Raw genomic sequence first — 15,833 nt, forward strand, 5'->3', positions numbered from 1 at the left:
ACGCCGAGGGGCGGGAGCGGCGCGGCCCGGCCCGTGATTGGCCCCGCTCGCCCCGGGGGCGGGGCCAGGAGGAGCGGCACGAGCGGGTTGCGAAGGGGCGGGAGCGGAGAACTTTCTAGAGAAGCGGTTAAACGGGTTGGGGCTCTTGGGCCGAGGGCACCCGAGGTTTTTTTTTGGGGGGGGGGTGGGATTTGTTTTTCTGGTTGTGGCTCCTGGGGGCGACCCCCTCTCCCGCTCCGGGGCCTCTCGGATGTCAGTGATCATACCCTTCCCCACGTCCTCCTCCCCACCCCCACCCCGCCGGAGTCGAGCCGATTTTTCCAGATCCTTCTCCATCCTCTGGACTCCCAAGTCCAGGCCTGCCTGCCGGCCCGCCCCGTGCACCCGGCCCCGCAGCGTAGAATCTGGAGCCGGAGCCAGGCAGCCAGATGCCAGCGATCGGACCCCAGGCACCCGTGGCGTGGGCACCTTAGCCATGTGGGGATTCGAGGCCGAGGGAGTGAAGGCCCGGGTGCACAAACTGTGGGACCCAACAGCTTTGTCCTCCCCGCAGCCTGGCAGCCCCGCCGGATGAGCTGCCTTCCAAAATTCCGTGAGCAGGGGCCTTGGAAGTGGGGTACGTGTGTGTGGAAGCACTTCCTCCCACCATACTAACCAGCCTTTTTTTGTTAGTGGTGGAGCACGAAGTGGTTTGAGCTCACGAGGGGAAAAAAAAAGTCCCCTTTCCCTTTTTACCAAAGGTGGACAGACAGGAAGGAATTTTTTCCATCGCAGCCGCCGCTCCTTAGTGATACCTGTGGAGTTGTAGTTACTGCAACAGCGCTGGCGTGATCGGAAGATCTGCCTGGCGAGGTCCTGACTCTGCCCAGCACTGTAGTACCACAGACACACATAGCGCCTGGTAAGTGCTACCAGATGGCTACCTATTGGCTTTGTGAGTTTTCATTCTAGTGTAACGAACTTTGTGTCCGTGTGTGCTTGGCACGATGCTCTTCGGTGATGCCAGTTACGTAGGCAGTCGGCTGTTACTACGGGGTCTGCGAGATAGTTCAGTGCTTGGACTGCGGACCTGGGGTTGATTCCTAACACCCACAACGTTGAGAGAACGGACTCCTGCAAACTGTCTTCTGACACCCACCGTGTGCCCTGTTGTCCCTCCCAAATTAGTGTAATAAAATAATAATAATAAAACTTAATTATTTTGGTTGAAGTATCACTGTTAGATAACTCGTTGTAGTCCTTCCTGATGGAACCTAACCCATTCTTTCCAGCAGTTTACAGTTTTATGAGTTTAACCAAAATCTAAGACTTCCTGGATGCCTAGAGACACTGTTGTAGGATGTGCAAGGGGAGCAGCTGCTTCTCCGGTAGTGAAGGTTCTTGTGTAGCCCTGGCTTGCACATGGCAGTTATCTCTCTGGTGAGAGACTCTGGTAGGCCTTTGGGTATTATCTGGCACAGCCAACTGTGATAGAGAAGGTAAGTTTTGCAGGAGTGAGCGTGTGTCTTCCTTGAGAACAGCATGGAAGGCCTAACGCCTTTGAGTTCATGCAGCATCAACGTTTGCCTTCACACTGCTTAAACAGGTTAATTTAATACGGTGGACGGAACATGTGGTTAGCAATAGGAAAAGAGTCGGGTCGCCCAAGTACAGCTGTGTAAATTGGGGCAGGCCGCCTCGTTTGCAAGCCTCCATTGGGAGCCCTGTAAATAGGGTGACTTGACGGTTAGAAAAGAGGGAACTGCATTTGTGCACCGGGGCGGCTCTGGGCCTCCAGTGTCAGGTGAGTAAGTGATGGTCATCGCTGTGATGTGATACGTGTGGGGACGGAGGTGGGCACAGTACTGTGGTAACAGGGAAGGTCGTGTGCAGGGACGTGAGGACAGATCTCCAGTGAGAGGGCCCTTCCTCTGACATGGCCGAGGATGAGAGTGATACACAGGCAGAGGTCTTGATCCCAGGGCAGGGCCATGCGCTTCTGGACTTTTTCCTGTCTATATCACTGTTTTTTGTTTTTTTTTGGTTTTTTTTTTTAAATTTTTGACCGTTTTATTTGACACGTATGAGTGTTTTGCCTGGATGTGTGTCTGTGCACTGTATGTGTGCAATGCCTGTGGAGGCCAGAAGAGGGCACCAGCTTTCCCAGGCTGGAGTTAGATGGCTGTGAGCTATCATGGGAAGGGCTGGGAATTGAACCCAGGTCCTCTAGAAGAATAGCTAGCCTAAGCTCACTGTGTACTCTTCAGGTGTTTTCTTCTTATTCCTCCTCCTCTTCACCCCTTCCTTCCCTGGCTCATTTAAATGTTATTCCCATTGGGTAAGTATGCATCCATATGTGTGTCGGTGTTTTCCTCCATCCCTTTCCCCCTTAAAAATTTTTATTTTAAGTATGTATGTATGTATGTATGTATGTATGTATTATGTGGTGTGGTGTGTGTGTTTCAGTATGTATGTCCCACAGCACATGAGTGGAGGTCAGAAGACAACTTTGTGGCGTCAGTTCTCACCTTCCACCTTGTCATGGATTTGGGAATTGAACTCCGGACATCAGGTTTGCACCAAAAAGTGCTTTTAGTGGATGAGCCCCCTCTCATCAGTCCATCCACTTTTTTCCTCTTTTTTTTCTTCAAGATAGTGTTTCTCTACGAAGTCCTGGCTGTCCTGGAGATCACTGTGTAGACCAGGCTGGCCTTGAACTCACAGAGCTCTCAACTTGCCTCTGTGTCCTGAGTGTCCGGATTAAAACTGTGACACCTGGTTCTTTCAGTCCATCCACCTTTTGAGACAGTTTCTCGCTGAACTGGCATTCACTGATTGGCTGGTCAAGAGCTCTGGGATCCTCCTGTTTCTTCTCAAACAGGAAGTCTCTACGCATTTAAACAACTGGTCTCTATTTTCCTTGCTCAACCCTGTTTCTCTCTAGGATTTTATCTTCCAGATATCTCACATAGAGAATGGCTTTTTTTAAAATGTCTTCCATTAAAATTGTGATTTTGTGTTTTTGAAGAATGACAACCCAGAAGAGAGAGAAACCATTAAAAACGAAAGGATTCGTCAGTGAAACAGAAATGGAAGCTAGAGAAGGTGGAACGAATTTCCCCAGAATGAAAACAAAAAATGCAAGGCGCTAAAGACGATGACAAAAGCCTTCAAAGAAGAGGAATGATGGGAAATGCCAACAGGAGTCAGGTGGGAGAAGCCGGCCCGTTCTGCCTCCTGGTGGTGTGACTTGGAACGCTGTGTGTGTCTTTCCAGGTCGGGAGTCAGCATGCACAGTAACGGGTTTCAGTGTGGCCTTTCACATGTAGATGTCACTGTCCTTTGTTCTTATGCCTAGTGCTCTCTCCCACCTCTCTCCTCCTCCTCGTTGTCCTCTTCCTTTTCCCAAATGGTTTCCCTTTCTGCTTTCATCTTCTGTAGAGACACGTGTATACATTTAGATTCCACACATGAGAGAACATGTAGTATTTGTTCAAGTCTGGCTTATTTTGCTTAGCATAATCTTCAGCTCTAGCCATCTTCCTGTATGGCGGAATACCATTTCACTGTGCATATCTATCACATTTTTTTTTTTTTTTTTTTTTTTTTTTTTTTGGGGTCCACGCTGGTAGATCAAAGAGACAGAACAAGCCACAGCCATCTCACCTTGCCAGTTCCTCAGCTGGTCCTGTTTCCTCAGACTGGAAGCTTCTGTGTCCTCATCCCAATGGCTCTCAGCTGAACTGCTGCTCCAAAGCCTGAAGCTTAACCAGCCACATGCTTAACCAGCCAAATGCTTCTAGTTTCTGGTCCTCATGCCTTATATATCTTTCTACTTTCTACCACCACTCCCTGGGATTAAAGGCTGGCTTTCTGGGATTAAAGGCATGTGTCACCATGCTTGGCTTTTTCCAATGTGGCCTTGAACTCACAGAGATCCAGAGGGATTTCTATCTCTGGAATGCTAGGATTAAAGGTGTGAGTGCCACCATTTTCTAGCCTTTGTATCTAGTGGCTGTCTGTTCTCTGACCCCAGATAAGTTTATTAAGGTACACAATATTTTGGGGAACACAATACCACCACATCTCCTCTCTTTTTGTCTAAAATTTAAAAAGCTTATAACTAATACAAGAAAAACTATCCAATAAGCATATACAATATATACAGCCAAAATTACATTAATGATGTCTAGTCCATTAACATTTGACAGATTCAGATAAAAAACTCCATTATCTATATTAACAATGTCCAGTCCAGTAACATCTGATAAACTCAGACCAAAAAATTTTCATTACTTATCTTATTTAAAACAAGTAGTTCCTTTTTAAAAGTAGATTCCATAATGTCCCTTTTTATCTTATCATATCCATATTTTCTTTTTTTTTCATAATAGATTCATTAGTCTACCTTTTGTCATTTTTATATCTTCCCCTTTTTCTTCAGTGTAGATTCAATGATCTACCTATTTATCCTATTATTTCTTTATCTTTTTTCTCAGAGTAGATTCGATGATCTATCTCATATCTATGTTCTCTTTTTCTTTTTGCTTTCTTTGCTTGAAAATATCTTTAGGGAATCTTGAAAAGAAAATTTCTGGGTTAATCGTCAAGTCCTGTATCATTTGTCCAGTCTCTGCATAATAGGAAAGTTCAGGGCTTGTTTCAAGTCCTTGTACGAGTAGTCTGTCAGGCTGGATCATCTCAGCTAGTCCTCTCGAAATTGTTCTGACCAGTTTGTAGTCTAAAGTCGATTTTTCCATGGTGTTAATCGGCTTAATGGCTTTATCATAGTCCATGTGGAATCATCGTTGTACGATCCTGTCATCTTTTTGAAGATTTCAAAGTCACTGTTAGGCATGGTCATGGTTTCCTGCAGATTTTTTTTTTTTTTTTTTTTTTTGCCTCCTCTGTGGTTTGGAGCAATCATAAAATATGGAACGCTTCACGAATTTGCGTGTCATCCTTGCGCAGGGGCCATGCTAATCTTCTCTGTATCGTTCCAATTTTAGTATATGTGCTGCCGAAGCGAGCACTATCTATCACATTTTTAAGTGCGCCTGTTGCTGGACCCTTGGCTACTCGACCGTTTAGGGGTTGTGAAGAGTGCAGCAGTGAGCTCGAACTCCTTCGTTAGATTTAGCATCCCCTTCATAAGGTTTAGCATCCCCTTCGTTGGATTTAGCATCCCCTTCGTTGTTTTGCTGCTACTTTAAATGCCTTCAAAGATTTTCTGTTTACTGCTGGTACAGAAAATGCACTTTTGTGTTGGAGAGGTGTGTCAGCTGTTAAAGACTAGGCTCAGAACCAAAATGTCAAAATGCATTTTATTTGTTTTATGCGAAATTTTCATAACAAAACCTACTGTGTAACCATTATTACTTATTTTTATGTTTTGGAAATGAGAGCTCACCATGTATCCCAGAGTGGCCTCAAACTTCAAATCCTTATGTCTCTGCCTTACAAATGCTTGGCTTAAAGTTCTGTACTACCATGCCTGGCTATATTTTTTTTTTTTTTTTTTTTTTTTTTTTTTAAATACAGAGTCTTATATAGCCCAGGCTCGCCTTGAAATTTTGGTGTGGTGACCTTGAACTTCTGATTCCTCTGCTTCTTCCTCCCAACTTCTGGGATTACAGGTGTGTACCACCATACCTGGCTTCTTATTGTTTGCCCTAGGGTCTCGTTGGTCTCAAGCTCATGGCTCTTTTCCCCTGAATGATGGTATTATAAGCACCCTCTACCACAGTTCTTGTTTTAAGCAACATGCTTGTGGTAATTTGTTGTGTCTGTTGTACGTATAGCATTCAGGGTTTAGCAGAGGCCATGGACTGAGTTATTGAGACTCTGAGTTCGTGTTGTTTTAGTCTACCATATTGTTTGCAGTGTCCTGGGGACAACAGGAGAGAGCCAGCCCAGGGTGCACCTGAGCGTCTGTGCACATCAGCGGATGAGGCTCAGATGGATAAACTGCTGTTTGAGAGGTGAAGGCGAGAATTCTGAGGCGCAGTCTGGTAGATGCTGGGAGCCGAGAAACTGGCTTCCGAGGCATGCAGGTTGTATCACGTGGCTGAATGGAGAGCAAAGAACACTGAGGAAGACAACGCTCTTCAGCTCCTTCTCCTCAGGCAAACACGCTGGGCTATTTATGGGAGACTGGCCCTACCTAGTTCCATGAGCCAAGCTGATTCTGTCAACGAGGAGTGGGAATCTGGGAAGGCAAGGCCACCTTCTCCTTGGACTCTCTGGCTCGTTTGATTGCTTAGCATGTCCCATCCCTTCGACCACCTGGTGCTGGCTCACTGATACTGTAGGAAGGTGGTGTGAGGAGGCTTGTTGCTTAGTCTTAGTAATGTCCTACCTTGTTATTCTGTATCCTAAAAAGGCAGAGATCTAGTTGGAAGTGAGGTGGGGGCAGGACAGTAGCACAAGGTTCCAGAGTACACTGTTGTGTGGAGCCTGGGACAGTATAGAGTTGTCCTCTGTACCCCTCCTGCCCTGGTAGTACAGTACTCAATAGCGGGATTGTGGGCTGGGTGCCTACCCATGTCCCTTTGCTTCAGGATCTCTGACTGAGGCTTCAGGTCTGGGACTCCAGGATGCCTCCAGACCGGTGGGTAGTGACTTTTCTGTTTTCTTTCCTTCTATCTTCTGTTGGGAAGCTCAAAATCAGTGTCTTCCAGGAAGACCTCCCTGATTGCTCCACCCCACCATGAGCTCTTTTCTCTGTTGCATATGTGTGGTGTTCCGTGACGGTCATTACAGTTCCGTTTATCATGGGGCCGGTGCTCACATGTTCTTCACTTGTCACAGAGTTATGGGTGGGGTGCGTGTCTTGCTTTCTAATAAGACGACCAGCTTCCTGGGCTCAACTAAGACGACCGGGGCTTTGGAAGCCCAGAAACAGCTGCTGTCCGGAACAGGTTTCTGCCTGCTAGGGTGGATTTCTGTGGGTAAGGTGGCCATACGCAGGCACTCGTCTCCTCAGCATACTCTCCTTTCATTCATTTGTTCTCTAAGCAAACATCCCCTTTACCGAGTTCCCTGTGTGAGAGGGGAAGCATTCAAAGATGGATGCTTGGCAGTCCCTCTGTATTTGCCTTGGGCGCCTCAATTGCACAGGAGCGCACTTGGTTTCTGTTAGGTCTCCAACCGGGAACAGAGGGCTCACTGAGATGTCTATTAACATATCAAAGCAGACACTGGTGGCCAAGTTCTCCCAGCATCCCTCAGTCCCTACCTGTTAGGGAGTTCTCCTGGCTGCCATACCCTGCGCACTACCCTGAACTCTCCAGCCCAACCAACTACTGGGCTGGGCTTCCCTCCCGATAGCTCCTCTGGCCCCTACATAACTGGCCAGTTTTAGCAGCATGTGTCTCTTGGCCAGTTTCTTGACCCAGGCCGCCCTTTTTGGTCAGAGGCTCTTCTTTTTGCTCTCCCTCCTCTCTCCTCACATGGCCTGGCTCTGTCTGCCTCGTTCACTCGGGACTCTCCCAGATGTCTCCATCTCTACCTGCTGTCTCCCTTATATATATAATACAAACCTCAACCCCTTAGGAGCAGTCATGTCCTCCTTTTATTTCTTTTTTTCATTCAGTTCACAGATAATGCATCCAATCCCAAGCTGCTTCCTAATCCATTGTCTGTGTTAGGTGTTAGGCAAATTTCTAGACAATTAGATCTGCTGCTTCTCATCAGAAACATGTGAAATCACATGACTTGTTGAAACGGGGAGGTCCTAATTGGTATCTGGATTTCCACCAAAAGCTAAAAAACCCAGAACACCAAAGACAGGCTATCCTACCAGAAGGGGCTGAGTTTAAATAGGAAGGAGCTAGTGGTTTCAGGGTCTTCACATATGAGCACAGATCACAGTGTACAGTGACTCCTTCTTAAAGCAGCAGAGACGTAGTAGTGATGATGACAGGGTGTAGGGAGGAACACGGGATAATCCAGTCTGCTGTTTAGTGGGGCAGGGTCTTCTGTCAATTACAGAGCCAACTTGTGACACCCTGAACACCGAAATAGGGAGCTGACCAATCTGGGCCACCAATCACTCATCCCAACTTGTCTTCATCAGTTGCCTCAGTCACTTTGGCTCAAGCCAGGGGAGAACCCAGGTATTCCTTCACGGCTTTCAGATCGCTAGACAGATGCCAGTCTGCAGTCCAAAGGTGGATAATGTACAAGCTGGCGGGTAGAGGAAGATGGGGAAGGGTTGAATCTAGAAGGGCAGAGTGATGTTCTCTAGTCCACCTAATTTTTGAGTTAGTTGCTTAGTGTGATAGGTTTCTCCTTTCACATTTGTCTTAAAAATATATATAGTGATTTGTTTCAAACAAAAAGAAAAATCAGTCTTTCTCTCCCATTGCCCTTTTGTCTTCTTTGAAAGAAGTTTCCAAATCTTTCTGGAAAGCTTAAACCCAAGTGCAGCAGTAAACTGATTTGGGTTTGTAGCTCTTAGGAGGTTGACACTAATCTGTGACAGTCACAACTTAGTTGTTAACAGTCACATGACAACGGTATGTTTTTTGTTGTGTGAAAGCCATTATGAGAACAGAGAGAAGTCTCCTGGAGTCTGTGGTCAGTTAGCTTAGAACCTGAGGGGAGCATGCAGACAGGAGCTGGTGATCCTGGCAACATCATCTGATAAGAGCAGTGAATGTGTAGCTCTACCTTGGAAAGAAAGACTGCGAGGGGCGTGTGACTCCACCCAAGGAGGAGCACACCTAGTTCATCTGGAGGGAGAAAATGTCTTCTTCATTCTCCGTGTTGCAATAACCAGACCCAGCATCTGTCTGGGATGATAACGTGTATAATGGTGAACTCATCCCACGTCAGTTTCCCACAGAGTGCTCCACATGTTTCTGTGTCACGGGCAGGGTTAGCATTGGTGAACTGGGGAAACTTGGCAGAGCTTCAAGGTACCGTACGTGCAGTGTGGTCCACTGATGATGGGAACATCTCTGGGTTGCTCAGCACTCCAGGGCTTAAAGACTTGTCTACCACTGGTGACCTAGCTAGCCTTATGGCTGTGTTACAGTCTGAAGCCTGTGGATAACACCCAGGTTGTGAATGCTTATCCGGGGCTTTTCTAAGTCTGGCCCCTGCGGCCCTCCGGGTCTGGATTTATCTTGATAAGCTCTTGCACAATTTTTAGTCACTCTTTTTCCAGCTCCTGGTTCTGGATCATCTTCTCAAAGGCATGGAACTGTTTCTGTTCTAACTGATGCAGCTTTTGTTCTTTCCCCAGCTCTTGCTGGGCGGTCGTGTTCTGGGAAAATTCTAACTCTTCCTTCTTCTCTTCATATTTTTCACATTCTTTGGTGTGTGTTTCCAAACTGTTTCTGGTTCTTCTGCCTGGAGAAAAGCAAGTTCTTTAATTTCTTGACTGTGTCTTCTCAGGAATGACAACTATTTTGTCATCCCGCTACCTGGGGACTTCTCTATGAAGGACTTGATGTACTTGCTATAGAGGATAAAGGCATGTTCAACATTGCTTTCTTCAGAGTAAACGGATGCCATGTGGATGACTTGAACTCCAGAGTGGAAGTACTGACAGGGTGCAGTATTGAATTGCACTGTATTCTCAAGCTTCGCCCTGTCTTTGGGTGGAAGGGTGATATTTCCATGGTCAGGCATCAGGACCAAAAGCTTCTGATTCAGATTTCTGCCTTCAGAATACAAGCCACATTGGAAGAGTCTGTTGTTTCAAGTTCCATTGTGTTTGAAGACAAGTATCTGCTGACACAGATACCATCAACAGCAGATAGAAACCATGCAGTAATATGGTTTGTCTGGGTTGCTGAAGCTGAATAGCATGTGTGTCCAGTATGAGGTCTGGTCACTGGTCACTTGGGATGATCCAAATTTGTTTATGGACAACTACATGGAAACTCCAAACTTCTAACAGACGCTGATAGGTTTGGAGGGAGAATGATGTCGTAAAGCAGGCAGTAGCCAATAGGAAGGTCAGATTCCTAGCCAGAAAATGGGTTGGGGGTGGAGAGAATGGCAGGAGAGCTACAGCTACCCTGAATGGCTGGGTCTAGGCAGGTGAAAGCCCGCAAGGCAGTTACGACAATCCCTCTTTCCTCCCTTTTTAGGTCAGGGAAATCATCTCTGCGTTTCTTATACACATTCATTAACAAAGTTACTTATAATTTGCAGGTGATATTTTCATGTGGTTCCCCACACGATGTCTTGAGGAGAGATGGGAAAGGAGGTACTTGAACTGAGTCTTGGAAGATGATAGGTGTTTCTTAGTGCACAAATCTAGGAAGGGCATCCAAGGCAGGCCAGAGCACAGCATTACAACACGTTTGGCTATTTAAAGAAATAGGAAATTTATCCTGCGCCAAAGTGCCTCACTTTATCCCACTTCAAAGTTCTCTCTTTTGAAGTGGACTGTCTATTTTCAGTATTAAAGTCTTTTGTTCTTTGGAACCTGAAACCTGAAAAGGATTCTACAGGCTTCCTTCCACTTTCTGATTGGATTTGAGGCCCACTCCACAGAAGGGAATTCACTACAATATACTACAAACCTGATCAAAAGCCCAAGGCAGAGAAGGTCCTAGACATGAGTCGGGGCAGTTACTTCTGATGTTTGAATATGATGTGCCCATCAAATGCTTTTCATGTGTTTGTGTTCATGTCCATAGATCAGTGCTGCTGTTTGCTTTCATCAGAGAAGCATCTCTTTGCTCTGGGCAGCAGTTAGTGAAGAGGCTCACACATACCTGGTCAAGAATCAGAGACTCTTTGGGATGCTCAGCCCTAAATGGGGCATTTGTATCACCCCCTCCAAGGCTCAGGGAACATTGCGGAAGAGGGGCCGGAAAGAATGTAAGAGCCAGAGGAAGGGGTGGAGTGATGGAGAGTACTGTCTTCCGGGCATGACGCAGCTGTTGTCCTCTCTGACTTCCAGCAGCTCTGATTACCTATACAAAACCTGCATACGATTTAGCCCACCAACCCTCTGTCACGGAGCAGGGAGCATCTGATAAGGTCCTGCCAGTCCCTGAGGACATATAGGCAGTTAAGGGTTGCTAGGGGAGAGGGTCTCAAAAGGCACTGCCTTTCCCTGAGGATCTGTGGGCAATTAGTGGGACCCTTTCTCTAGTGGTACAGCTACTAGTAAGTTGTCCTGCTCCTGTAATAACCCTAATTGAGCTCATTGGTTGACCGAAGGGAAAGGAGGAGGAGCATTGGTTGAAAAGAGGAAGATGATCAGTAGGAGAAGAGAGGGTTCATGGGGGTGCATGTAGTCAAAAGTATATTGTATACATGAATGAAAATGTCCAAGGGAAACCTACTGTTTTGTTATTAGCATATTAATATATGTTAATAAAAATGAAACTAAAACAACAACCAAGCAAACAACCTGGCCTACTAAGAAGATGCCCATATGGGGCTTAAGCCTTTCAACATCGGAGGAGACTGTTAAAATAGGACATGTTGACTAGGGATGTAGCTCAATGAGGGAATGTTTATCAGAACTGCTAGAGAACTGCTTTAAATGGCAGACGTGGTAACGTGTTTCGTCTCGGCTGTGGAATGTAGCCCAAAGTCCTTGGAAGAACACAAGAGCTATCTACTACACCGTCTGGATGTTACTTTTTTGATGGATCTCCTTCCTTTTTGTCTGCATTCATATATGTGTCTATGTGTACATTCACACAGATGTATGTGTAGTATACATATATTCTGGCTCTATGACTGTGTATATGTACACATATATTCACATGTGGCCAATGTGTATAAAATTATATACATGTCTCTTGTAGTTTTCTCTTATTTTTTTTAAATGTATGTATTTATTTTTACTTTTTACTTTTTTGTTTTTCCAGACAGGGTTTCTCTGTGTAGCTCTGACTGTCTTAGAACTCATTCTGTAGACCAGGCTGGCCTTGAATTCAGAGATCTGCCTACCTCTACCTCCTGAGTGCTGGGATTAAAGACATATGCTACCACCACCTGGCTTATTTTTACTTTTTAAAAATATGTTCATGACTGTTTTACCTGCAGGAGTGTCTCTGCACCACATGTGTGCAGTGCCTGCAAAAGCCAGAAGAGGGCATTGCAGAGCTTGGAATTGAAATTGTAAATGCTTGTGAGCCACATGTGGGTGCTGAGAATCGACTCCAGTCCTCTATAAGAGCAGATGGTGCTCTTACCCACCGAGCCATCATCTCTGTAGCCCTGTATGCGTTCTTTATTAACACACAATTATGAGATGAATTTGAAATAAGTAACTTAATTAACCAACTCAGTATTTTCCACAATGAAAAGCAAGAACTACATCACAAGCCTGAAATCCGAAGGAACAATGACAGCACGACCAACTCTGGTAGGTATCACTCCAGGTTCAGAACACTGTGCTACGCGTAGCCTGAGCTTGGAGGTCAAGGGTTCTCTTTAAATGAAACATCTGCTGAGTCCCAAACTGTTAGACTTGCAGCAGCAGCAGCAGACCCAGGAACAGAGCTCTCGGTTTTCTCAGAATGCTGGTGCTTGGCTTCATCTTGCCTCTTAGACTTCAGGTATTTGTGTGTGTGGTAGTTTAAGTGAGATGTCCACTATAGTCTTGGCATCTGATGCTTGGTCCCCAGCTGGTGGCACTGCTTGGGTAGCTTGAGGAGGTGTGGCCTTATTGGAGGAAGTCTGTCACTGGGAGGGGCCTTCTGAGCTTTGTGCTTGTGGTTCAAGATATGAGCCTGCAGCTCCCTGCTCTGGCCACCATGTCTTAGCTCAGCCATCATGGACTGTGACCCTTTGGAACTGTGAGCCCAAATAGACTTCCTTCCATGAGTTGCCTTGATTGTGGTGTTTGTCACTTGAGTAGAAAGTAACTAGGACGATGTGATCATGAGTTGGCTTTTTTTTTTTTTGTCTTTGGTGATGGTGTGCTCATATTTTTGTGATTCTATTTTATTTGAAGCTTGATGAGGTGTTCTTCAGAGAGTTAAGATAGCAGAATTGTAAATGTAAATGGAGCATTATGATTTTATCAGAAGTTTGTAAAATTTTATTGTATGTGTTTTGCATGCATGTATGTAAATGCACCAGTTTTTGTGCAGTGACCGAGGAAGCCAGAAGAGGCAATGAATTCCCTTGGGACTAGTTACAGGGGGTTGTGAACTGCCATGTGGGTGCTGGGAATTGAATCTGGTCCTTTGGAAGAGCATCAAGTGCGCTCTTAACCATTGAGCCATCTCTCAGGCTCAGAGTATCAAAAATTTCTTGAGCTTCTGCAGTTGTCTTTCCTCAGAGATATTTCAGTCCCAACTGGTCTGTTACTGGATTTAGGGGTCCCTTAATGGTCACCAGACAATACCAGAAAAATCAGGGTCCCCTTTTAGAGTTCTTTGTCGCATTAATAAAAGAGTGGATTCAAATTAATTAATAATAAATAATTATATAAATAAATTATTATATAATTAATTAACAATTCAAATTAATAAAAGAGTAGATTCAAATGGAAACTTAGGATACTTTTACTAGCGTTTAAAAGAAAACCCTCCCAGGGCAGGCAAGCTGTAAGCCGTTGCTCAGAGGTTGAAGGTGGAGGAGAAAAAGGAAGTCCATTCCTTGTAAGCCAGCATGGAGGTCAGACGTGTGGCAGAGAAGCAGTCACATGGTGGAAAAAGAGTAAGAAAGCCCAGTGTTAGGAAACCATGCTTAGAAAAGAGATAGAAGAAAAGGGAATTTATGCTTTCTGAATAATTCAGAAAAGTGGGAGACTTACCACTCCATGTGGCTGCAGCTTGTCTGTAAGCTTCTGATGACTTTTTTCCCCCATATTAACCTGTGTCTGTGAGAGTATGTGTATGAGTTCACATGCCATAGCACACATGTGGAGGTCAGAGAATACTCCACAGGAGACAGTTCTTGTCTTCTACCATGTGGGATTCGGGGGATTGAACCGAGGTCGATACAGGCCTCGAAGTGAATGCCTTTACTTGCTGAGCCAACTTGTTTTGGGATGGTCCCATGTAGTTCAGAAGGGACTTTACCTTGCTATGTAGCCAAAGATGTCTTCTACATGTCTGATTCTCCTGCCTCCACCCTTCAAGTGCTGGGATTAGAGGATGAACTAACACACCCAGGTTATGTGGGGCTGGAGACTGAATCCAGGGCTCTGTGCACACCATGCTAGCATTCTACCAGCCGACCTGCCCCTCCAGTTCTCATTTAGTCTCTAAATACATGATGTACATCAATATTCTTTCATGTTATTAAATATTATTTTTAAAAAATGTTTTTTGGCTGCACAGTGTCTTACATATCTGAACTATAATTAAGCATTTGTGTATTGTTAAAAGTATCTTGAACTTTCTATATACAGATTCCTCAATAAGCACTGATGCATGTAAATGCTATTTTCATTTCTGGTTAAATATAAATAAATGTTTTTAAAAGTTATTTTCCCCACTTGAGATGGCCGAGTTGGAGGAGAGACGGGGAGGGAGAGCAATGAAAGAGATATCTTGACAGAATGTACCCTTAAGGGGATGGGGAGAAATCTGCAGCTAGGGAAAACCGTAGGAACTCATAAGATTGTCCCCAGCTAAGACTCATAGCAATGGTAGAGGGGGTGCTTGAACTATCTGAGTTCCCCTGCACTCAGATTGGTGTCTATCCTAATTGTCATCATAGAACCTATATACAGTGACTGATGGAAGCAGATGCAGAGACCCACAGCCAAGCACTTGGCCAAGATCCTGGAGTTCAGTTGAAAAGAGGGAGGAAGGATTATAAGAACAAGGGGGTCAGAATCATGATGGGAAAAAACCCCCACAGAGATAGCTGACCCAAGCTAGTGGGAGCTCATGGACTCTGGACTGACACCTGGGGAGCCTGCGTGGGACCGAATTAGGCCCTCTGAATGTGGGTGAAAGTTGTGTGGCTTCTGTGTTTGTGGGTCCCCTGGCAATGGGACCAGGACTTAAACCCAGGTACACGAACTGGCTTTTTAGAGCCCATTCCCTTTGGTGGGATGCCTTACTCAGCCTTGATGCATTGGGGAGGGGCTAGGTCCAGCCCCAACATGTTATGCCAGTCTGTGTTGACTCCCCAAGGGAGACCTTACCCTCTATGAGGAGGGGGTGGGGTGTGATGGGGAAAGGTGGTGGGGAGTGGGAGAAGGGGAGGGAGCGGGGAATGGGTTGGTATGTAATTGGAAAGAAAATTTTTTTTAAATAAAAAATGTATTAAAGTTATTTTCCCAAGTACTTGATTTTTTTTATAACTATTTTAAAATTTTATGTATGTATATGTACTACACATGTGTACTTCCTGAAGAACCCTGAAGAGGGCTCAGAGCCCTGGAAGTGAAGTTATTGATGGTTGGTAGATTGAGGATGGCCCCATAGGCTCAAATGATTGAATGCTTGGTCCTCAGTTAGTGGAGCTGTTTGGGAAGGATTGGAGGTGTGTGTATGGCTTTGTTGGAAGAGGTGTGTTACTAGGTGGGCTCTGGGGTCTCAGTGTATGTTCATTATTGACATGAGTACAGCCATGTTAAAGACTCCAATGCCTCAGACACATGGAAATGGCAAAGCCTTCCCTGGGCGAGGCTCAGGAATGGCAAGGCCTTTCTCTGGCCCAAGTATGAGTGTTTACAAGTTTTGGGGGCGGAGTGGGGATGCTGCCCTTCATCAGAGCAAGCACAGCCCACCTGATCCCAGCTGCCCTTCATCAGAGCAAGCACAGCCCACCTGATCCCAGCTGCCCTTCATCAGAGCAAGCACAGCCCACCTGATCCCAGCTGCCCTTCATCAGAGCAAGCACAGCCCACCTGATTCCAGCTGCCCTTCATCAGAGCAAGCACAGCCCACCTGATCCCAGCTGCCCTT

General features: G+C 45.7%; 1 long non-coding RNA gene and 1 other non-coding gene across 2 annotated transcripts; one reads left to right on the forward strand and one right to left on the reverse strand.

The window, feature by feature from the left end:
* Nucleotides 1–126: 126 nt before the first annotated feature.
* LOC143272537 (uncharacterized) lies at nt 127–15,066 on the forward strand. Its single transcript, XR_013050183.1, has 3 exons — nt 127–901; nt 3,008–12,325; nt 14,635–15,066. It is a non-coding gene; the product is annotated as an uncharacterized LOC143272537 (long non-coding RNA).
* Nucleotides 4,906–5,012, reverse strand: LOC121828474 (U6 spliceosomal RNA). The gene has a single exon (XR_013050265.1). It is a non-coding gene; the product is annotated as a U6 spliceosomal RNA (small nuclear RNA).
* Nucleotides 15,067–15,833: the final 767 nt, after the last annotated feature.

Source organism: Peromyscus maniculatus, chromosome 3 (assembly GCF_049852395.1).
Source record: "Peromyscus maniculatus bairdii isolate BWxNUB_F1_BW_parent chromosome 3, HU_Pman_BW_mat_3.1, whole genome shotgun sequence".
NCBI lineage: Eukaryota > Metazoa > Chordata > Mammalia > Rodentia > Cricetidae > Peromyscus > Peromyscus maniculatus.